This window comes from Peromyscus leucopus, chromosome 14 (assembly GCF_004664715.2).
Source record: "Peromyscus leucopus breed LL Stock chromosome 14, UCI_PerLeu_2.1, whole genome shotgun sequence".
Classification (NCBI taxonomy): Eukaryota; Metazoa; Chordata; class Mammalia; order Rodentia; family Cricetidae; genus Peromyscus; species Peromyscus leucopus.
The window spans coordinates 4,903,698-4,925,023 of record NC_051075.1 but is presented as its reverse complement, the minus strand read 5'-3'; positions in this window follow the sequence as shown (position 1 = coordinate 4,925,023).

The window sequence follows — 21,326 nt, the reverse complement described above, 5'->3', positions numbered from 1 at the left end:
ACAACTAGTGCTTATGAGAGCATGCACAAAACTGCACAAGCTCAAGCCAGACAAAATACAGCAGAGGAGTGGAAAGGGAGGCACAGTTTCACCTCTGGCTGAGCAGACAATAGCAGTTGATAGCTGTTGAGAGAGGAAGGGATAGTTTTCTTTAGAGATGTATTTGTAGGTAGATTGGCCGTGCTCCAGTAGAAGGCCAAATATCTAAGAACATGTGGGCAGCACAAATGGGACTCAACAGTTTAAGAAAAAAGAGGACACAAAATCAGGTGGGTTATGGAAGTGGGATGGATCTGGGTGGAATTGGAGAGTATTAATATTGTCAAAACACACTGCCAGAAATTCGCAAAGAATTTATATGACACCAGATGCTTCATCAAAGAAGACATTCGCAAAGCAAAGAAACACCTGAAAAGAATTTCAACATCATTAGCCCAAGGGAAAGACAGATCAAAATATGTGTCACCACCGGCCCATATTAGAGTGGCCAAAGTAAATATTACTGACCCAAATCAAGTCCAGGTGGAGAGGTGGAGTAACTCTGAGCTGCGGATAGAAGTACAAACTGCTGCTGCCTCTTTGGAGAATTGCTTGAAAGTTCCTTACCAAGTTAGAATGCATTTCAATATGATTTATCAGTTCCACAATCAGAGGTTTACTGAAGAGAGCTGCAATCCCATGTCCATACATAATCCTTGGTATGAATACCCATAGCAATTCTTTGCCTAATTTCCCAAGCTGGAATGAGCCAATGTGTCCTTCAGTGGAAGAGGCATACAGTCGAATGCTGAAGAAAAACAATAAATAAACAACACCTTGGCTGAATCTCATAGGCATTTTACTAAGTCATAAAAAAGAAACTAGTTTGATGGAAAACGGATCAAATGGAAAGGGAATGGGGAAAGGAAGGACAGGAGAACTAGGCTGTGAATAGATATCATGAGGACATTTAGGGGCTGGGGGAGGCTACTCTGTATGTTTTATCTAAATTTAAACATTTGTAAATGTCATAAAAATTTGAATAGGTGTATGACAATGTGAACTTAACATGACTATTATTTTCATAAATACATTTGGTTATTTTTTGTGCTTTCTTTCAAGATGCTTATACCAAAAAGTAAATGGAAAACCAGGGATTGACTGATTAAAAGGAATATTACTAATCAAGTATTAGGAAATATATATTCATTTGATACAGAGGCTTTTTTTCTATAAATCAGTTCTTTTATTTGGTGATTTCTCAAAGGTGGGTAGATTGATTTGTAGATAAGATGAAGGATCAGGCTCTAATCACCTAGATATCCCAGACAAAGAGAAATCTGGACAAAGACTCAAAAAGGCCACCAAGCTTGGGGTGCTCATGGAGGAGTAGTCAGCAGAGTTTGGAAGGGACACTGAGACACAGCTCAGTAGCAAGGTGGTTGTGAGCCAGGCCACACTGGCCTAATCCATTTCAAAGGTGGGATGCAAACCTGGGAAAATTGTGAGTAGCAGAGACATATCTGAGTTTGTTCTAAAAATACTTGTTTTGCATATTGCATGGACGAAAGACCAAAGTGGGTGAGGAGGCAGCGAGGCAGCCAGACAGAGAGAAAACGGCTTTCATCATGTGAGGCCATAGAAGAATCAATAATTTAGCAAATTACAAAACAAAGTGATATAAAAAATATTGAATTAAATAAGTACTTTATCAGAATAAAAAATATTAACATGCTAATGTCTCTTCTTTACATACTTACCATTCTATAAAGTGACAGTCGTATATTTTTCTTTTTGACTTTATTATGGAATTATTATATACTTGTCTTATTGGCATTATTAGGTTAAAGAGATAATCTATTTTTAAATGGAAAGATGCAGCACATGTTAAGCTCTGTATGAAAAAACCAAGGAAGTGATGGTCCTAATAGGAGTTGTTTAGAAGAAAGTGAGATTGGTGATTTTTTCCCTATGCTTTTCATGCTGCAACCATTTGAAGATAAATAGTTCTTTAATAAGCCGGACGAGCAAGATCCTCCTCACTGCCAAGTCAGGGAGCTTCTCCAGTTGAGAAGGACTCCAGCTCTCGCCCACAGCCATTTCCTCCCTTTAGATGACAGCGGTTGAGCGGCTCCTTTTCTCTTTGGCAGCAATCTGCCCTACAGCTAGTTTTCAATTCAACTGCTGCACTTGTTTGGTGAGAATTTTTTTTCAAGATTCCAGGCTGAATGTATCCACTGTTCACAACCAGCATAGAGCCTGAAGGCGACTTTCAAAACACATGTGCAAAATAAAAGAAGAGGGAGATACAGTAGCGTGGGATCATAATGTCTGACTAACTAGCACTGTCTCATGAGTTGTTGATAAATCTAACCTTAGCTTTGCAGGGCCACCACAAGCTAGGAAGTGAGAAATTTCTGTATGTATGTATGTATAGATGTATGAATGTATCTATCATCTATCTGTTTATTTTTGTTTTCTTTTCTTTTTGGCCTCTCACTCAGGATCCTCCTTGGTGCTGGGATCAGAGGGTATACCACCATACCAGGCATAAGAAGACATTAGACATCTTTTATGGTTTGTTTATTTGTTCGTTTGTTTGTTCTTCAGGCAGGTCCTAAACCCCCTGTGTAGAACACCAAGCTGGCCTTAAACTCACAGAAATGACTTCCTCTGCCTCTCCAGAACTGGGGTGAATGACAGATTTCTAATATCTGAACCCAAACATTTCCCTCATGCTTCACTATCCATCTCAGTGAAACTCATGATTTAAATCTTTTCCTCAAGACCTGTCACACACACATAGAATATCTAAGTGAGGTAATGCATTTGGTAACTAGCGAGATTGAATTACTTCCATGATGTGTACATACTTCAGACACAACACATTATACATGTTAGGAAACATATCTGTTCGGCCAGCGAGATGGCTATGAGGGTAAAGATACCTCCTGCTAAGGCTGATGACCTGAGTTCAATTCCTAGGGCCCATGTGGTAGAAGGAGAGAACTCCATCCCACAAGTTATCTTCTGACCTTCACAAGTATGCCATGGAATGCCCCTCCTAATTTTTTTCTTAAACTCATATCTATTACTTCAGGAAAATATAACTTTAAAGAAACTAACTTTTAAATTAAAAGGTGAATAACAAGCCTGGTGCCAAGCCATTGTTTGCACAGGTAAACACTTGTGGTTTGTGTTACTTCCTTGTATTCATTACCTAGCATGTGAGAGAAAGGGTCAATTAAAATGTGAGAGAGCGGGGATTGCCACCGTCAATTGCCATTTCTCCCAAGTGCATTTGATACTATTCCTGTTAAGCAGAATATCTTTCAAATATAAAGTCCTGCTATTTAACATTCAAGCATGGAAATCTTTTCCTGAGAGATAGATTTGTCCCTAAAATTTCCGCCAATGTCTTTTAGCATTCAATGATGCTTCAGTTTACTGTGAACACACAGATAGACAAAGCTCCTGTGTAGACCATATTTACCAAATTATTTCTTATCATTGTCTCATTGAAATGCAAAATGGTCAGAAAACCATATAAATCAATTACCATAATCTGGAGCTTGCAGACAGAATGTCGAATGAAATTTTAAGGTCTTGTTTTGAATTCATGTAAAACTAAGAGCTGAGAAAAAGAGTATATGAAGGATATTTCAATTGGTTAATTATGAAAACAATGCATATTCATGAGGAAGATGTATTTTTCAGATGCAAGTGTTTTCCCTTTTTCAGCCTGTTTACAACTCATAGTTACTGAACTGGAGTGTAAGATCAGAAAAAAGACAGAAGGGAAAAAAGAGTAGTTGAGATTAAGAGTTGAGTGTAAAGGGATTATGGGACTTTCATGGGGAAATACCCCCAAAAGGTTGACTGCTCACGTATTGAGAGAGTCCTGAGCTAAAAATGCAGAATCCTGTTAAAAGCACGTTGATGGCAGAAGAATTGATGGTGACTCAGAAGGAAGAAGGGTGGGTGTGCCAGGACACTTCACCGTGGGATTTATCTTCGCCGAATGTCACCGTCTCTGTTAGTCTACATCCTGATACACCGATATTACAGTTAAGAGGGCTGAATTTACACTTCATGCAGTTCATAAAACAGAGAGGCAGAAATAATTTTCCAAGAAAAAACATTGTGCACATCTTTCTCTCTACTCCAAATACTTCCCAAGACCTGGCCTTCTGGCAAAACCCAACTCACTTGCCTTTTTTGTTTGTTTGTTTGTTTTTTTGTTTTTAGAGACAGGGTTTCTCTGTGTAGCTTTGGTGCCTTTCCTGGATCTCACTCTGTAGACCAGACTGGCCTCGAACCCACAGAGATCTGCCTGCCTCTGCCTCCCAAGTGCTGGGATTAAAGGCGTGTGCCACCACCGCCCGGCTCATTTGCTATTTTTTATGAGTCACTGATGACATGCTGAAATCAATCTGTTGCTCATTCCCACCCTGGTCTGTCTGTTCTCCCTGCTAAATTGAATGGTTCTGGAGGCAAGACCATGTTTTCTTCCTCTTTGTATTTATCATTCCTGGTCAATGCCATTTATATTAAAATTACTTTTTAAAAAAATTCATTAAAATTAATTTTCCTTGGTCATCAAATTTGCAATTATTGTAAAAGATTTATTTTATCCGTGTGTAAGTGGATATGAACACATGTGTATGCAGGTGCCCTTGGAGCTTGAATTCCAAGTGTTTGTGAGCTGCCATTCAGGGGTGTAGGTAACCAGACTCACGTCCTCCCATAGAGCAGTAAGTACTTCAGCCTACGGGCCATCTCTCAAGCTCCTTAAAAGTGATTCTGCCTTTCAATGTCCCATCCATCTGAAGAAAGTAGACACAGAAACATACCATTAGACCTGGCAACTTCAAGATGTCTGACTTCCATATGCATTTCTTTATTTGTCAATGTCTTTGCTAAAGATTTGTGATTTCTTGTTGCTTGGGGATTATCTTCTAAGTCTTTTGCTTCTTATTTAAAAACAAATACATCTTCCACCTTTTTTTTGTTTGTCCCTGGTGTCCTCATTAATTTCCTAACAAACGGTTACTGTATATAGAGCATTAGGCAATATCCTTTTATTGAGAATCACTGTAAGGCATAGATGCAGTCAATACACATCAGCTGCATGCACCTCTACTCACTATAGAGACAGAACAATCATCCAATGTGAAATTCGAGGTAAAGAACAAGTTTATTATAATAACAAGTATCTGTAATGGAAAATCCTTTTCCCACAATGTGTAGCACAACATTTCCTACTACTAAAACACAAGACAGTGAGTCGATGCATGATACAAAAAATGGGCTTGAATGGTAGGAAGGATCTGGGAATTTATGGGACCCCAGACATTCTTTGTAAGGAAATGAGCAAAGACAATCTTGGTCCCTGGAAAAAGGATAGAAAGCTTCAGAAAAGTAGAAAAGGGAAATTGTGTCATGGGAGTTGTAAATTCATACATTCTCCCTGCGATTCAGAAGTGATGGAAGTCTTCATGAGAGACTCCTACAGACAAAATATAAGTTTGGGGGCACACTAAAATTTATGTCATCCCCAAACTATATTTACCCCATTACTCTCTGATAAAATGAACATTATTCAAGAGGCTCTCTTATTTATTCTTTCCCTAAGTGGCTTCTATAATTTTGGGGCCTGCAGCTTATTTAATATTGTGGAGAAATATAGAAAAGGAAGGCTCACTGGCATTAACCCTAAAACAGCTGACGCACTCTGTGCACTGGAACAAGCAGCAGTGATTCCCATGATGCTCAGGTGTCATCGTGAGAGGTGTGAGCTGGTGGAACTTGGTCTGGATATTATAGGCTTGGTCAGGGCATAGTCATCTGCACACCGACCCAGCCCGCCCACCAGTCTCATATCCACTCAGCTGTGCATCTTCTGAAGTCGGGATTCTGAATTCCTTGGCTCAGACCCCAGCCTGCCTCTCAGCTTACTTCCCCAAGTCTGTCTCAGTGCACTCCAGGACACATGAAGAGCCAATCACAGGAAGAAGCCACACTTCTCTCTCTAATCCACCATCTTCCACACTAAGCATACCTGCTGTCTCAGACTCAAATTGACACAGGAACCCATGTAGTATCTTGTTCTATGGCATGCACCTTCGATTAGGACTTCAGCAAGCTAATTAGCAGTCTTCTCTCTGCTGAGAGGAAAGTTCACGAGGGTAGGACTATACCTTCTTCCTCTTTTGAATTTATATACATAGGCAGTTCATGCCCAGTTAACCCTAGGGACTGAAAGGGCACGATTTCTATCTTTTTTACTAAACTATGTCTTTCACAAAATTCTCTGGTCTCAGTCTTGGTAGGCCAGTTTCTAAATGTTTTAAAGGGAGGAATTAGGAATTTAGAAAATCCTCTTGAATAGGTCTGGCTCTATAACTCCCCTCCTGTCCCTTTGTGTCACAGCTCTCTTCAGGTCCCTATCATGGTCATCAAAAGCCCTTCTCAAGGAAAAGCCCCAAATACACACACAGTCCATTTGCCAAGATATTATGTCAATTATACCTAGCTTCTCAGAGTGTTACTCTTCATCCAACGGGGGAAAATATCCAGATTAGATTTCTCTCATATGTGAAATTTTCCTCCAAAGAAATCTGGGTTCCCGAATTTCTGAACTCCTAACGCCCTTTCTTTCCATTAAGTTTTCCAAGTTCACAGACCCTTTCTGGGTAACTGATGCTATATTCTCTAGTTTTCTAATGTCCCAAAACCATGTTTACTTTTAATTATTAAATAACTATATTAGTTTCTTCTTAAAATGTGAGTTTGTGAAAGTTTTTAGTAAAATTCCCCAGCATTCAAATGCCTCCTTATGTTCATTTTCTATATGAACTCTTGAGTTCATATTACTGATTTTAGTACAAATATTTACATTCCAGGCTGCTGGCTCTACCATTAGTTCATACCATACCCTCCCCCTTTTGTGAAGTGCTGGTCGGTGTTAGCTACAATGTTAAAATCAATTTTGATTTTCTGGTAGGTTTGATTATATTTTCTATTGAGTTTGTAATTGCTCGACAAAGATTGCTTCTTTTTTGTCTCAATTCTTTTTTATAAAGTTGATTCTACCCTAGTTGTTCTTAAAATTCTTGAAACCTGGATACATCTACCAAAGGAAAAATATTAAAATTTAGATTAAATTCCACAAGCTGTTGAGAAGGACAGACCAAAAATCCATCCATGTGATTCGATTAATCAAAAATAGTAGACACAGTGTCGAGTATCAGTGCTAGTCACGTTGGTGGGAAAGGAAACTAGAATAATCAGGTAGCCAGAGCTTGCTTTAATTTCTGTGCATTTGCTTTATCAAATCACCATGATCAGCAACTTACCACTCTGAGTTTACTCAGTCCTGAGACTGTAAATGTCGAGAAATACCAGAAATACCTTGGGATCCACTATTGTTATGTGGTTTCATACCTAAATGAGTCACCCTGCCAAGAACCCTCAGAATACCAGTCCAGTCTAGACATTCTAATCTTAGTGACTGATAACTAGACTTGGCATAAATTAGTGCATCATTAGAAAGAGTGTGGGTGGGAATGGCTCTGTGCATATTCATACATTAGAACTTAAACCCACAAAATCCTGACTAGTCATTTCCTCCACTAAACCTTTCCGTTCCCATCATTTTTATGAAATTTGTATCAATAACTTGTTCATTAGTTTGTCTCACATCTCTAGAATAATCCATACCTGTCCTATTGGTATTTTCAGAATGTGCCATGATATGACTTTGTAGTTTCAGTAAAATGTATTGAATGGATACTGACATAAAGGAACTCATGTAAGAACTTTCTTGCGTGAACCTTTGAAACGCTTACCTGACAATTCCTTCCTTCAGTCTTCCCTGTTTCTTGGGCTTCAGGGTATTTGCTGTTCATTTTCACAACCTTATCCAGCAAGTATGATGATAAATTATGAGTGACTAATTAAGTTTAACTGTTACCAGCCTTTTGATTTCGAGGAAAATTGACTATAGCTGCAGGATGTTACTTAATTTGGGGTGGAATAAAGGACTGTCAGTCAATTTAGGTTGGTAAATGGGCCAGTGATGGTCATAGAAACTAAGATGCAGAGAAGTCCATACAGAGCAGTCTGAATTTTACCCCATGCTATTCTTTTGGCCTTCTGTCCTTGGGAGGTTTTAAGACTTTGAAATTAGCCATGTGAGCATATTGTAAATTTAAGGCATCATTAGGAAGTATTTTGATGAGAAGCATATAGAAGGCATATCTTGGCAAAGATTAAAGACATATTTCTCCCTCTTGATAAGAAAACAAGAACAGATAATCCTTTTAGAATAACCAGAGGAAGAATAGTTTAGAAGGGTAGATATAAGGTGGGAAGCTTCTATTTGCCTAGGGAGAGGATTCTGGGATCTTCTGGGTTTTGAGAATTGAAGAGCCAAGCTTTCTAAAACTTTTCTGAACCCACCTCAGCTCTGCAGTTCAGCTCACATGCTCGCTGAAATTCTTCCTTTGCTGCCTTTGTTCTGGTCCCTTTCCTAGAAAGATTAGACATCCTCATCATCACTCAATACACTGATAATGACCAGAACTCTTTGCCAGTGCTGGGGCTTGTGTTATTTTAGACTCTTGTATGCTCATATGGTGTCTGCCTACTTGGGAGATTTCTAACTTGCTCCTGCAAACCATAATGTACTATGTCCTGGTTGGCTTTTTGTCAACTTGACATAAGCTAGAGTAATCAGGGAAGGGGACACTCAATTGAAAAAAAAAAAATGCCTGTAGGTATAGTCTATGGAGCATTTCCTTGATTAATGATTGGTGTGAGAGGACTCAGTTCACGGGGGACATTGCCAATCCTGGTCAGGTGGTCCTGGATTATATAACAGAGCAGGCTGAGCAAGCCATGAGGAGCAAGCCAGTAAACATTGATCATCTGTGTCTTCTGCTCAGTCCCTGCTTCCAGCTTCTTGCCTTGAGTTCCTGTCCTGACTTCCTTCAGTGCTGAAATATGATCCAAGAGTCCTAAGCAGCAATTAACCCTTTCTTCCCCAACCTGATTTTGGACACAGTATTTTATAACAGTAAGGAAATCCTAAGTGGGAATCCATTTGTGACAGTCCTAGCCATACCACATGGGGTCTAGGCTCCAAGTACTACTGCTTAACCAGAGCTAAGGCCACGCCTCATTCACCCACAAGAGCATCTCACTGGTAGGAAGGATGTCCCAGTATTATACTGAGTCAATGTGGGAAGATCACGCACGCTGTTTCCTAGTCTGCGCTTAGAGGAAGCTCTTACATGTTTTCACCATTAAGCATGTCATCAGTGGTGAGCTTTACTTGCTGTACCCCTCTCAGTCCTGCCACCTCCTTTCTCGCTCAGATACACCATTTCTCCATTTCCCTTCAGAAAAGAGCAGGCTTCCCAGTGATGTCATATCATAGTGATAGCATTACAAGGTGGAATAAGACTAGGCACATATCAAGGCTGGATTACACAACTCAGTAGGAGGAAAAGGGTCCCAAGAGCAGGCAAAAGAGTCCCCATCCCACTGTTAGGAGTCCCACGAAAACCCCAGGCTGAACAACCCACAGCATATATGCCAAGGACCTAGTGCAGACCCATGCCAGCTCCATGACTGCCACTTCACTCTCTGTGGGCCCCTATGAGCCTGCTCAGTTGATTCTGTGAGCTGTGTTTGCCTGGTGTCCTTTGCCCCTGTGGCTCGTACAATCCTTCCTCTCCCTCTTCTACAGTGTTCCTCCGAGTTCTGCCTAAAGTTTGGTTGTGGTTCTCTGCATCTGCTCTCATCAGCTGCTGGAGGAAGCCTCTCTGATTCTAATGTGAACTGGACTAGGCACCAATCTATGAGTATAGCAGAATATCGTTAGGAATCATTACACGTGACTTGTTTTGTTTTGTCTTTTTAGTCAGTCATGTTTGCTTATAACCTAAGTATCTGAGTTTTCCGCCTTCTAGCTCCTCGCCATCCAGGCACGGCTGGGCATGGGTTCTCTCCATTGCTTGATCCTCAAGTTAGCAACCATTGCCCCAGCACATCTTGCCAGCAGGACAGCTGTGGGTTGAAGGTTTTGTAGCTTAGTTGGTGTCCAAGTCCCATCACTGGGAACATCCTGAGTTCATTAATTTGCATATATTAAATCATCTTTATATCCTCAGGGATGAACATCATTGATCTTTTCAGCATGCTATTGAACTAAGTTTCCTGGCATTTTTCTGAGTATTTTTCCATGTATGTTTAGGAATGTTGTACTATAATTTTCTTTCTTTCACAGTATCTGTTTTTAATGGCTCTTAAAAGCCATATTTGTAAGTGGTTTTTTTTCTCTATTTTTTAATGAGTTTCTAAAGACTGATACTACTAAATCTTTTTTCAAGGTTTATTGGAATTTTCCAGTGAAGCCATCATTTGGGGGGATTTTTTTATTATAGAATCAACCTTCTTTTTTATTGGTCTGTTCAGACATTCTGCTTCTTCATGAGCTAGTCTTGGTAAGATTCACATTTGGGAATGTATCCAATTTTTTTTTCTTCAAAAGTGGTTTTCTTTTCAGGGATAAGATATATAGTTTGTAGAGGAGATTTGTACAAAGTGACCAGATCTACATGAACAATAAGATTTCACAAAGCACTAGCATCTGAGGCACAGATCATCTGCTGTGTTAGTAGCCCTGGGGTCTTAAATACAGGCACCTGGAGTGGCCAAGGACCTAGGGTTCAGAAGTGAACATGCTCTGGGATCGAGGGTGCACATACTGCTGGAGTGGCTATGATGTCTCTTGTCATGTGCTTGTAGAGTGAGAACATGTGAAACTCTAGCGCCTCTGGGGTTTGGGCTACCGGCTGCTAACCTGTAGCAGTGCTACTCCAGTGCATGTGTGAAGTACGACCATCAGTGTGGAGCATGTGCAGAACAGTCACAGCTCCTGGCCCAGGGTATACACAGCGTTGGGCAAGAGGAACGGACTCCATCTTGGAGCTGCACTGTAATGGCTGCTCTTTGGGCAAGGGGTGGAGACTCAGGAGCATCTTTCTCTCCTGGCAGGTCAGCAGTGCCTGCCATGCTGCTGACAACACTGCTGTTTCACGGGTAACCAGTAAATTATTTAAGGTAACGTTTATCAAACCAACAAGCTGATTTTATATCCCATTCTGATAAATAGAAAAATTAGGAAGATTTTCAGGAAGGAAAATATAGAAATGTGGTGTATTAACCTTGGTTGAACAAGTAGATTAGTCGAAGTCAAGTACAGCTCTAACTACAGGCAGTAACTTTTAAGTGTCCAATCTTGCACAGTACAAGATTTGAAGGACTGAATGTTTGTGGTGGAGATTATGATCCCTGTGACACATCTCCTGAATCTACATTTACTAACATCTCAGGAAAATCAGTACCGGTCAGACAACCCATCTTAGTTACCCTTCCATTGCTGTGAAGAGATACCGTGACCAAGGCAGCTTATAAAGGGAAGCATTTAATTGAGGGCTTGCTTATGGTTTCGTAGGAGTGGGTCCTTATCGTCATGCTGGGAAGCATGGTGGCAGGCGGGCATGGTGCTGGGGCAGCAGCTGAGAGCTGAGAGCTGAAAGATGGAAGCAGAGAGAAAACAGGACAGGGCGTGGCAGGGGCTTTTGAAACTTTAAAGCCCACACCCATGGACACATATTCCCTAACAAAGCCACACATCCTAATCCTTTCAAAAACAGTCCACTAACTGAGAACCAACTCAAATATATAAGCCTATGGGGAGGGGGGGGTCATTCTTATTTAAACCATCATGCCATCCATTCTGGAAGGTGTGTTTAAAATGACCCCATCCCATTTGGTTACCTCCCTCTGTATTGTTCAGAGATTTCTTTGTCCCCATTCTGGATCAAATAGAACAGTCTCCACTCTGGAACCCACTTTTCCTCCCCTTAATCAGGACTTCTCTTAAAATACAGATTTGACCTCATTTTTCCTTTTTCTCTGCTTAAATACTCTAGTCAGCAATTACACGAGGCCCTTTTTATTCAACTCTTTCCACAGTGTGTCACCCTTCCCCCAGTAATACTGAATGGAAACATCCAGAAACAAGCAACTCTGTTTTATATTGTATGCATTCCTAATACAGTGATAGGATGCTGGATCACCTTGTTTCTCGCCACTCAGGACATAATCCACCTTCCCTTCTCAGTGCTACGACTTTGTCTGGTTAGAACCTAACATCTGTAATCTTGTGGTTGTAATTTAGCTTTCCCTACTAAGAGCTCTTGCTTTATGCTCTAGCCTCATTTCCTACTATGATGTTCTCTCCATTCCCATCTACATTCACAGTGTACCCATTCTAAATACAAGGGTTCAGACATTTTTTGCTTTTTACTACCTCCGTAGATAAAGAGTTTGGTGTTTTATTTATTTGTTTGTTATTACTTTTATGTGTTATGCTGAGGACAAAATCCAGTACCTGGCACATATTATACAAGTATTCCACCACTGAGTTATATACTCCAAGCTCTCAGCTGTATTTATAATTTTTAATGGGAAATTTAGAGTTTTACTTATCTTTCATTAATACTGACTTATGTCATCAATTTCCTTCCTCTTGATTTCAGACTCTTTAAAACAGGAAACTAAGATGTATTACTTTATGAAGTAACTGCCAGAGTCCAAAGAAAATAATGGGAATTACTACCTCATAGCTATAACTATGGCAACTCCTCTTCCCTATAGACATTTAACTCCTGCAAATGGTCAGTTTAACTTTATTAGTCTCTCCAAAATTTTACAGTCATAGACCCTCACTAGAGTTGTGTTGAACTGAACCGAAACATTCTGTGCATTAGGCTCCCACAACTGATTACTGAATATATATTATTAAATGTTTACATAATGTAGGGTGATAGAGGACAATAGAATCCTCAAACCCTTCTAAGGTACAGATGCTATGGATGAAACTCCACTTCCATAGTAACATCCTGTTTTCAAATATTTAATTAGTTAAGGGAAGCAACACTATTGTGATAACGTTTTTTTTTTTTTTTTTTTTTTTTTTTGGTTTTTCGAGACAGGGTTTCTCTTTGCGCCTTTCCTGGAACTCACTTGGTAGCCCAGGCTGGCCTCGAACTCACAGAGATCTGCCTGTCTCTGCCTCCCGAGTGCTGGGATTAAAGGCGTGTGCCACCACCGCCCGACTGTGATAACTTTTATTAATATATCTTATATTGTTGTTGATAATGATCACATTTATAAGAGATCTAGAGATATGCAAAGATCTGTGTGATATTTAAAGTGCCAATAGCCACATGGTAGGCAGTTCTATACCTTTGCGATTGAAAGGCCATGTGAGATTTAGCATCTGGAAATCCCAGAAGTTTGTCAGTATTTTCCTTCTCTTATTATTGATTTTTATCATTTTAAAACAGGACACTACTTTATGCAGCAACTCTTGGGGTCACATGAAAATAATACCAAAAGTTGCATTAAAAATAAAACAAAACCTAAACCATGAATGGTAGAATCTGAAGGAAATTTGAGAAAAGAAGAGACAATTGCCTCCATTTGCTCTTATCTTCTCTGGGGTATTTGTATCACACTTGTCTTTTTGGTCTTCACAGGTATTTACCACATAAAGGGAGACTAGAGACCATGGACTGAAGGCTAAATATGTTCTCTTGTTCTTATAGACCATCAACTATTTTTTATATATAATGTATATGTATATATACACACATATAAAGTCATTCATCAAATATAATCTAAAAATATTTATTTTACAAATGAAACAACCAAATCATCAAGATGGTATAGAATAACCCAGTGGCTTCAAATCTGTGATGATCAGATTGGCAGTTTGTGGATGAATTTGACAGTTACTTACAAATACGTATTTCTCTAGAGAAGCAGGTACTAATCCTGTCTTTAGTGTTGTCTCGATCTCTGAGGGAGTCTCTGGAATGTGGCAGGATATCCTTTGCCTAGTGCTGTCAATGATAGCTCCTGTGCTTTGTCAGCCAGCTAAGGTAGCTGCAGTGATTTCAACAATAGCCCAGTGCCCTCTCAGGGTTAATGAGCTTCCCAATGCCTAACCTGCTGTGAGGGAGTAGTTCAGAATGTGGGGAGATTAGATTCTTCTTTATCATGGCAGGACTTTTTTTATTTGTTAACCTAATGCCCTTGACATTTCCCACAATTATATTTCTTTCCTACGTTTTATGCCCCACATCTTTAAAAAAGCAGTGTGTGCTCACCTCCTCCCTTAACCTCACCTCCCACTGCTCGATCAGCTTTTGGCTGCTTTCCATAAGCCGAATTCTGTGTTGGGGCCTTTTGTTCTAGACCAATTCAAAGGTCTTTCTCAAGTATCTCCTCTCGATTCCTTTGTTTTATGAGAGTTTAATTATTGCCTTATTTGAAACTATTTCATTATTTGGTTGGCAATTTAGACTAATAGAGGCCAGTCCTGAAAATCTCTCTACCTCACCCCACCTCCCCCATCCCTTCCTTGAAGGTGTTCTTGACCTTGCTGACTTTACTTGCCTCTCTTGATAAATCTATTTCTACTGATTGCTTCTATGATCATGTTATGGCAACGAGTCCTTAAATCATGGTCTTTAGACTCCATGTGCATGCACATCCATGCCTGTGCACCCCCAACATACACATATGAACACATATACAAGTATAACACACACATGCACACAAGCAGATAAACTATCACATTAATTAAATTGTGCTCCTTCCCAACCTACCATGAAAATATCCAATGAATTTCTATTTTTCATGCTCTAAAGATGTAGCAAACATTATTTCTAGTTAAGGATGTATTTGTAGAACTATGGTATTACACTAATCATTATGCATGTTCTTCATAAAAATTTTATTATTTCCTCCTCCCCTTTTCCCCCTCCTCTTTTATCCTCCTCCCTGCTCTGAACACAGAGCCTTGCACACACCAAGGGCTCGCCCTCTGAGCTACATCCTCAGCCACAAAGCCTTCACGCTTGCTATCGTCACTTTACGTTATCCGTGCCTCCACCCACCTCACGGTCCACGGCTTAATCTCCAGACAAACCTTCCCCCTGTGACAGAAAGGCCTCTGAGCCGGTTTTCACATGGTAACTGTATGAAATGTTCCTCATGTGACTAAACCACTACCCTTCCCTGACTTCACTCTCATAAATGAAGCATGATGCACCCAAGGTTGTGTCTGTTACAGAAGGGTGGGAGGGTAGGAGGAAATGTGAAGAGTGGCATCAGTAAACCCTAAATCAGCTGCTCCAGTTCCTTTACTTATTCTTATTTGGGTTGGCAACAAGTCCCTGAGGAATAAAGGAGGTAGAGGAAAGCAGCCTGCCCCAAGGACAGAGTATTCAAGAATGCCCTTGCTTTTAAGAATTAATTCAGAATCTCTAGTTGCCGTATCTAGCCTTTGCTATAGAATTACATTGCTTCCTATAATATGAAGCATGGCTTCTCTATATAGAGGCTTGCTTTGTCTCAGTTCATCTTTCAATCTGTGGACTTCCTAGCTGTGCCTCTTTCAAAGGCCAGACTTGGGTGATGGTGTCGGGAGCAGGGATCTGCGTGTAAGCCTGGAAGAAAGTTTGCAGACTGCACCATTTTTAAGGCTCACTGTTTCTTAAGTGTACTGTTTCTTTAGAGATTCACTCACTTAACAGAGATTGGTGAACTGCTGTTACTAAATGTCCCTGGGTTGTCAGATTGCCTCTGAGAATGCAATGCTATCCACGGCAGACACAGACTGTGCTCTAGACTATGAGAAACAGCAATTACCAAGAAGTTGGAGAAGCCTGGTAATAAGGGAAGTGCCCAGTTCTGTGGAAGCACGTGGTATTCACAGCATCAGCAGAGTTCCACTACTTGTTGCCTTGGGAGATCACAAGCAAGTCACTTAGGGACAGTTGTAGCAGCAATAATAGCTGCCTTAAAGATTTGTTGGGACAGTTGAATTTTTACAAAGCATTTCATAATTGATATGTAGTGAATACCCAGTAAGTACCACTTACAATAATAGCATAAGTAATTTTATGTTATGAATAGTTTTATTGTTCTGAGTTTCACTTCTTAAAATTCTCTTTGCTTCAACTCTCAGCAACGATGTGGTTCACTTCTGACTCAAAACTTCTGACTCAGCCGAGTCAGACAGATAAACATTAAACAAATCATCACAAAAGCAACAGCGGATCAGCACTGCATCACAGCATGTGTATAAATGCATTTAAAGAGAAAGTTAATGGTCTTTTAACATAGCGAAAGACAGCCCCAGTCAAGCTGTGAAGCTGGAACCACCTAATCCCAGGATCATGGAAATGTCAGGCTTCCTTCTAGAGCCCCAGAGCCGAAAATAAGCAGAGAATAAAAATTAATCTTCAAATTTAGAATATATGCATCTGGTAAAAATTTCTTCTCTTGTTTTATTAAAGTAGATGAAGAATACTTACGATTTTACAGTGGGCTGTAATAGTAGGTCAAATGCAGTCACATTCCTTAGAATGCAAGTTATGCTAAGTGCCTGAAGCGTTGGAAATACTCGGATGCGCTTTGGCCTAACAGTCAGGTCTATGTGGCAGTGTCTTTCTTCTGTCAATGAAGGAAAGCAGGCATACCAATAAACATACCTGATTTATTTGATTCACTCTAGACATTTCTGCAAAGTCCTCTGGACTTGGCCTTAGCCTGAGATCTGGGGCCACTTACTAATACTCCCAGTTTCTTTGTGCCTGAAGCAGGGCTGGTAAAAGTATCTCAAGTGATGGGAGGAAATGTGGGACATGATGACAATCTGGTAATGTCAGGGGTGACATGGTAGCAAGGGCTATAAGTATTAGTAAAAAAAAATGTGGGCTGGGGATATGGCTGATGGGCTAAGAGTGCTTCTGTTCAACCACAAGGACTGGAGTTCAATCCTTTGCACTGTTGTAAAAAGCTTAATATGGCTCCACATCGGTACTAGGGAATAGAGACAGGAGAGGCCTTGTTAAAACTGGACAGAGGAGGAGAGTAAGCAAGCAGGACACTCAATGTCTTCATCTGGTCTCTGTAGACATGCCTATATGCACATGCAAGGGCAAACACACGTGTGCTTGTACATACACACATGTGCACACACACGCGCACACACAAATACATATCCAAATACATACACACACACACACACACACACACACACACACACACAGAGCAAGAGGGGAAGAAACTGAGTAAAAAAATACATTTGGGGTTTGAGTTATGTGGTGGTTTAAATGTGCAAAATTCCCTATAGGCGCCTATGTTGAAAACTTGGTTTCAGCTAATGGCACTGGTTTAGAAGTTGTAGGACATTTGGGAAGTGAAGCCTTGTTGGATGAAGTGGTCACTGGAGGCAGGCCTTGAGGTCACAACTGAGCCTCACCTCCTGCTCATTCTCTGATTGTGGACACAATGTGACCAGCTCCTAACACCATACACTCCCTTTCCAGATGGACTGTGTCCTGCCGGGGAACAGAAGGGCAAACGCTTGCTCGATCGTGATTTTTGAATACAGACCATGAAAGAGGAGCCTCACAATCCTTCAGACCTTTTGGGTTTTAAGCAGGAGGTGTCAGAAAAGTTACCGCTGGGATAACTGGCTTGTGGCGGCCAAGCGTTCATAGCTAAGACGTCGCTCTTTGATCCTTCCATGTCGGCTCTTCCAGATGGGCTGTGAAGTCAGATACGCCCTTCCTTGTTTCCGTTGCTTTCTCGGGCGCTTTGTTACAGCATCAAGAAAGCATATGACTGACTGTGCAGCCGGCTTGGAGGGTTTGTTCCAGACCAAGGGTTTTCACTGGATACAGGACCAGGAACAGGTCACAGCAGGCCAATGAGGAAGTCCTGGTGAACCAAGGGTTGTGCTCATGCATTCCTAACCTCAGGTCTGTTCCCATGTTGATCTACATAGAATTGGCATTATCCCATAAACCTTGACCCTCAATAGGCTATTTAGCAAACATTAGGTCCTTAACAACAAAAATTGACAAAACTGAATATTTGATGAGACAGAAATTATTTTCTGAATATTGCATTTTTCCCCTTACAAACACCTAGTGCAATGAAGCAAGGAGAATTGGAAAGTTATAGTTAGTTGTCTGAGGGAGGGATTTTCAGGTTCACATTTATGTATTCTGGTAACAGTATGCATTCTTTATATAGCCAACTTTGGGCTCTGACAGCCAGTTTCCTACTGCAGACACCATTATTGCCAGTTTCTATGATGCTGACATGGGAAACACAGCCAGCGCGTTTAGCACCTGTTCCATCCGAACGCTCCCCAGCTGTCTGGGATTCACACTCCTAGTCTGAAATAGATGTGCTTGTCAGCAGCTACATTAGTTTCAGGCTCTGTGTGTCACCTGCTGGTTTGGGGTTTGGGAAATTTCTTTCTTAAAATGCATCTTTAAAAAAAAATGTGTGTGATTTGCTATGCTGCATTTGTTTCATGAATTCAGAATCCACAATTTGCATTTTAATACATACTTTATCTGTAAGGGAGATCTGCCCCTGGGAGTCAGTACAGGACACACCCAGACACCTAGTTCTCAGCACAAAGGAGATTTATTACCCCAGAGGGGCAAGGGTGGGGGCTGCAAAGGCAGCAGCAGCAGCAATAGCAAGCAAGCAGAAAGCAGAAATCTGGTGTTTGTTTTTATTTGTTTGTTTGTTTTTGTTTTTGTAGAAGTGGGTTTTTAAGGAGGAAAAAAAAAGGGGGGGAGTCTGTGCTAACGTAATCAGGTAAACCCTGATTGGACAAATTAACCAAAAAATGAATTTTGATTTTGGATCTTAGTGTTTTGTCTCTAGAAGAAGTCAGTGGCCCACAAGGCACTGGGTCTTGGGAGCTAGCTTTAGGAGTGTGGTGGTGTTTAGCCAGGGAGACGAAAGGAGGTAAAAACTAGAATCCTGTTAGAACCGTCTTTGTAATGCTAGGGCCTGCGAGAGCCCTTCATTATCTGTTACATTTTCATCCTAATCCAGAGTCGTCCTAACGCTATTAGAGATGATAGAAGTCTTCTGTCTTACATTTCCTAGTTGCCTCTGAGCTGGAGTATAAAAATCTCTGACTCTTCGAGAAACAGTTTATCTCCAGCAAAGTGAGAGATGGCTCACCGATTACCGTGTCCTAGAGAAGAAAAAAGACAAGTAGGCGGGGCACTTCTCAGCCTGAGTCATGGAGTCTGTCATAGTCACGGTTCCACAGCTGGGATAAGGCTCGTTCCGGTCATGGGCTGACCCTAGACAGTCTTCTGTGGTGTTGGCGTCACTGCTTCTCTGTAACCTTCATCTGACAAGTGGTCCTATCTAAGTTGAAGATTTAGTGGAGCTCAAAGGTGGAATCAGCATTTTTTTTTCTTGGTTCAGAGCTCTGAGAGTGATTTTTAAGCTCTAGAATTTAAAAAAGAAATTGTTTAGAAAATTACAGTCTCATACATAGTAAGTTACATCTATTTTCAGTACCATCTTTACTTAAAAGTTCACGGTCTAAAACTGAAGTATAACCTTGTAATACAATTGTGTTTCATCAACATGATGTTGGCTTGCAGTTTACAGTGTTCTAAGGACAGCTTACTGTAGTCGAAAGTTTTCTCTGTGTCCCACTCAGCCACACGGTCCCTTGGCTGCTTATAAAATAATCACTCACTCAGAAACTTAATATTAATTATAACTGCTTGGCCATTAGCTCAGGCTTATTACTGAGTAGCTCTTACAATTAAATTAAGCCATAATTCCTATTTATGTTTAGCCATGTGGCTTGATATCTTTCTCGGTTCTGCCTTGTCATCTTGCTTCCTCTGTGTCTGGCTGGTGACTCTTGACTCAGCTCTTCCTCTTCCCAGATTCTCCTTGTCCCTTATCCCACCTATTCCTGCCTGGCTACTGGCCAATCAGCGTTTTATTAAACCACTGTACAAGGGCATTATCCCACAGCATTTCCCCTTTTCTGTCTAATCAAAAAAGACCACCCATCTCAGCTTTTCAACATGGTGGAGATAATTCACCGCCAGCTCTGGGAGCCATGCTGTCTGCTGACTCTGGGATGCAGTGGGTCTGTGCTTCTATCAAAGCAACCTCTTTTTTTTTTTTTTTTTTTTTTTTTTGGTCTGTACTAGCAAAGGTTAAATCCACCAAGCAGCTTAATGTGTGGCTTGGAGAAACCACCATAGAGTAGCTCAAGCCCACAGGCTAAGCTAAGAAGCTGTTTTTAGCTCCATTTTAGAATTTTTTTTAAAAGCTTTCTTGGGTTTTAGGTGGAAACTCTTGCCCCACATTTTGGTGCCATTTGTAGCTGAAAGTTTTTCTGTGTCCTGTCTAGCCCGTGGTCAGGAAAACTCTCTCCTACCCACTGGTCTTGTAGCAGTTCAGACTAGCTTTAAACTATGGCCATGGCAAGCTTCTTGTTATCTATAAGTCTATACTTTGCCACATGGCTTGTGGCTTACCTGTACTTTTACATCTTGCTTCTCATGGTGGTGGCTGGCAGCGTCTCCTCTGCTCTGTCTTTCTCCTTCCTCTCTATCTGTTTGGATTTTCTGCCTGCCTCTAAGCTGCCTTGCCGTAGGTCAAACAGCTTTATTTATCAACCAATCAGAGCAACATATTTTCATAGAATACAGAAAGACATTCCCTCATCAGCTTACAAGCTTAAAATGTTCCTTGCAATACTTTCATTTTGTATTATTTTTAGTTTGATGGTTTGTTTACTCAATGTATTTTTTGAGAACCGGTGCAGGGAGCAAATCCTATACAAGAAACGCTGAGAAGTCTCCCCACAAACCCAGCATCGCTTTGCTTTCTCTTGACACAGTCTCCTTATTAATCTCTCATCTGCTTTCCTGGGGTATGAAAGGAAACACAGACACATTTCTACAACACAGGGGATACGATATATAGAGCACCTGGGCTGGAGAGAGGGCTCAGTGGGGAAGAATCTGATGCTCTTGCAGAGGACCCAGGTTCACTTCCCAGCACCCACATGGTATCTCACAACTCTGTATCTCCAATTCCAGGGGATCTGATACATTTTTCTGGCATTCATGGGCACCAGGCACACATGTGGTACACATACATATATGTATGCAAAACATTTATACACATAAAATTAAAATAAGTGAATCTTTTTTTAAAAAAGATGTATTGAGTGCAATAAAATACTATATGAAGAGTGCATGGTGAATGGTTTCCAAGTGTGATTATTAGCTGAGAATGAAGAGACACTTTTGGCCCGGTGTCCTTAGGAAAGGCTCCACAGAGAGGCTGGCATTCGAACTAATTTTGCAGTCTGTGAAAATTATTGGATTTGTAGGGGACTT